The following is a 3,578-nucleotide window of genomic DNA, read 5'->3' as shown; positions in this document are numbered from 1 at the left end:
GTCTTTGAATCTCCCATAATGCCTAGTACAGGGGTTTACATGCAGTAGACATTTGACAATTGTCTAATGAACCCAAGAATGGTTATGAGGCCACAGCATGACAGTGTTTAGGTGTTACAGTGTACAAGGATAGCACAAATTAGAAAGTGCTAATTCACATCATATACATTTATTAACTTACAGAAACCAGACAGGTCTGGACATTCCAGGCCTCCTGGCCAAGTTCTGTAGCAATGAAGAGCTGAATCCTATAAAAATTTACACTGGGAGTGGCCTTTATGGTTTCAACATGGCAGAGCTGACGGGGAGGTTTTTGGCTCCCACAAGGCTTTCTACAAGGAATGTATCAAAAATGTTTATGAAGACCCCCCTCACAGTTGGATTTTTAAAAAATCAGCAACCAGAACACCAGGTTTCATTTAATGAACTTAGATTATCATCACCACCTGTTTTAAAAAAAGAAATCAGTGATGGAGATGAGGTAGAGGTATATTTAAGAGCAAATGATCAAGAACCAAGTGGATGGTGGTTTGCTAAATTTGGGATGATTAAAGGAGAATTTTATGTCATTGAACATGCTGCTTGTGATGCTTCTTACAATGAAATAGTCACATTTAAAGGAGTTTGGCCTATCAATTAAAATAAAACTTTCAAAAAAAAGTACCTTCCTTAAATGCACAGTAATGTTCCTGAGGATTTGAGAGAGGCATAAGCTAATGAAAATGCTCATAAAGATTTTAAGAAAGCAGTAAGAGCATGCAGAATTTTTTTCATCCAGAAAACACACAGCTAATTATATTGTGAAGCAGTATATATTTTAAGTGACATGAATTTGCAAAGTATTGATACCAAGTTGATGCTTATGTCCAGAAATGAAGAGGCCACTAAGCCTCTGATGTACAAACAACTCTCAGCATCTTTCCATGAGCAATTTGTTGAGAGAGAAGAATTAATGGATCTGGCAATAGGAACACATGGTGGTAATATATGGCAAGCGAGGGAGCTTCCTGGTGTTACCCCTACTGAGCTGGATGAAGATGCCGGGACACTTATAATTTATGAAGAGTGCTGGTGCTGTAAAAAAGGCTAGTGGCTTCTTGGAATTTGTTTGAAGGATTTTATTTGGGTTCCTAGGAAAAATGAGAAAGTTATTCAAGTAATTGTGGAAAAATCTGGTGTCATTCAGGTGAGAATTAAAGGAGACAATGAAAACAAACTACCTATCCTTTGTTGGCATTAAAGAAAGTGTCTGAAATGTGCAAGTTCTTTTAGAGAATATCTGAGGGAAGTAGAACAGCTAAGAATGGAACTCCTACAGATTGATGAACATCTGCAACAGGGTAATATGGGTTTCAGACCTTCTTCCACAAAAGGGTTTGAAAATGAGAAAGGATGTGCTGCTGATGAAAGTATTTCAGCAAAGTACCATTTGGGATCCAAGCAGCTGTCTGCATTCTTGGTTCTTGGAGTGCTCTTGGCCAAAGAATGACCAGACACCCCAAAGTAAGGCAAGCGTGAAACAAAGTTTGAGGAAGAGAAAGATAGGTTTACAAAGCAAGAGCAATATACAGATTTACAGAGAATTATACATTCACCATAGACAACGAACAATCCCCTTTTTTATGGCAACAAGGCCTTGATTATGACTGGGGCTTCTAGTTTATACTGTTTGGGTTGGGCGCACCTCATGGTTCAGAGGTTACCTTGAAACCATGGAGACTTATTGAGAATGCAGACCTCCCCTGAGTATCTGGAAGGGCATTGTGAAGGAGGGGTAGTGTGAACTGCAATGTAGATTCAGCCAATGGCATACTAATTAGGTGATTATTCTAGGTCACCTCAGAATGTACCTATGCTGCTTGACCTGTGGGCTAGAGTCCTCTGCATCTTCTGCAGTTGGCACATTAAGTTCTGATTGATAGATTGGTGGGGGTTCCCTCCTCCCCAGGTATGAGCAATCACTTGAGACAGGATTAGGGTGGGGTAGTCCCAACATAGGGGGCTTGGTGCCTTCTTTTTGTCGTCTTTCCCAAGGAGACCTGAAATCCTAACTATCTACCTAACAGTATCATCTCTTCTGTACAAGGTTCTAGGTTTTATAGTGGAAGAGGCAGGGGTTGTCAGGGCCCTAATTATGATACAAACTCTGAGCTATTTTACCCCTCTGAAACAGAATCTGAGCATAAAGATGAGCAGGGTGATCGGTCATTAGCAGGAGACAAGACAGCTAACATCAGGATGACAGCAGAAGACTCCTAGGAGGAAGAGGCAGAAGTTTTTCAGGGAGGTTGAGGTTGTGGTGGACCATGTGGTGGCAAATCCACATTAGTTCTAAGTTCGAAGATCCAGACAGCAATCCAGACAGCTTACAGGGTAATACAGAATCAGATCAGCCTGCAGACAGACATCGATGCCAGGCCGTCTCAGAGATGAAAGACTGATGAGGATGCTGTTCCGATAGATGGAATGGGCTAAGCAGAAGATGCCATTGAAGAGCCTGGTCTTTCAGAACAGGCAATAAGTGGTCCAACTAGTGCTGCTGGCAATGAAATTTCTAAGCTACGGTGTACTCCTAAAGAAAAAATGATTAACATCTTATAAGTAGAAAACACTCAAGAAGCAGCAATCCTGAATGGTGTTTCATACACCAAATAAGTTCCCAATTTGCAGTTCTTTTACACTACATTTACAATAGCACTTGTGCAAGTTTGCCAAATACAGAATATGGATTGCCAGTCTTTATCTCACACGTTCAGCTCCTCCATTTGGAATTCAGAAAGGGAAGAGAGCCTGAAGAAATCATATATTAAATACCCTCTGACACCTACTGTGTTAAAAAATATGTTGCCAGATGTGCCTTAAGGATAGTATGTGTAACATTTTTTTAAGTTATTGGCTATAAAACAAGTTTATATGGGGTGCATATGGCCACGACACATACACTCAGGAGACCATTCACTCACAGACTGGCACACACATGGGCAAAAGTTGCATCTGTCCTGAATGCACTCCTGGTGACTCCCAAGATTGCTTCTTTCACTTACATAGAACGTTCAAAGTCTTTCTTCTCATTCCCCAACTTTGAACTTGATATAATTGGCTACCAGGGAAGTGGAGGGGCAACACACTATTTGAAAATTGTGTTATGTGACCAGTGTGGGAGTAAGTAAAAGTACAGGCACTTGTGTGTGTCCAGGCTGGGCAGTCCGTGTTCTGGATAACTGCCCTGGGGAACAGCCATTCGGGTTGTACGACAGTATTAACTTGTGAAATGGAGTGCTATTGTCTATTTCTCAGGGGTACCATATGGGCTAGCAGCAGCCCTTCTTCAGGGGAGGCTCTGGGGTCAGAAAGCTCTACATCTTACCATCTGTGAAAACTTCGGCTAAGTTATTTATCTTTCTGTGCTGAAACACAGAAGTTATTTATGTTCCTGGGCTGAGGCTTTCTGTTTTCTCATCTATAAATTAAGGGTAATGCAAATAATAATGATGTCTGATACATGATTATATTGCATACAGAATGACACACCACCTTGCTTGAAAATAAATCAGGATATGGATGAAAGTCTCGTTTCT

The 3,578-nt window shown here is 40.9% G+C and overlaps 1 pseudogene; it reads left to right on the top strand.

Annotated features, from left to right (window-relative positions):
- The first annotated feature begins 321 nt into the window (after positions 1-321).
- Positions 322-2,601, top strand: LOC128585556 (RNA-binding protein FXR1-like; annotated as a pseudogene).
- The last annotated feature ends 977 nt before the right edge of the window (positions 2,602-3,578 follow it).

Source organism: Nycticebus coucang, chromosome 5, assembly GCF_027406575.1.
Source record: "Nycticebus coucang isolate mNycCou1 chromosome 5, mNycCou1.pri, whole genome shotgun sequence".
Classification (NCBI taxonomy): domain Eukaryota; kingdom Metazoa; phylum Chordata; class Mammalia; order Primates; family Lorisidae; genus Nycticebus; species Nycticebus coucang.
This window is presented reverse-complemented; position numbering and strand designations above follow the sequence as displayed.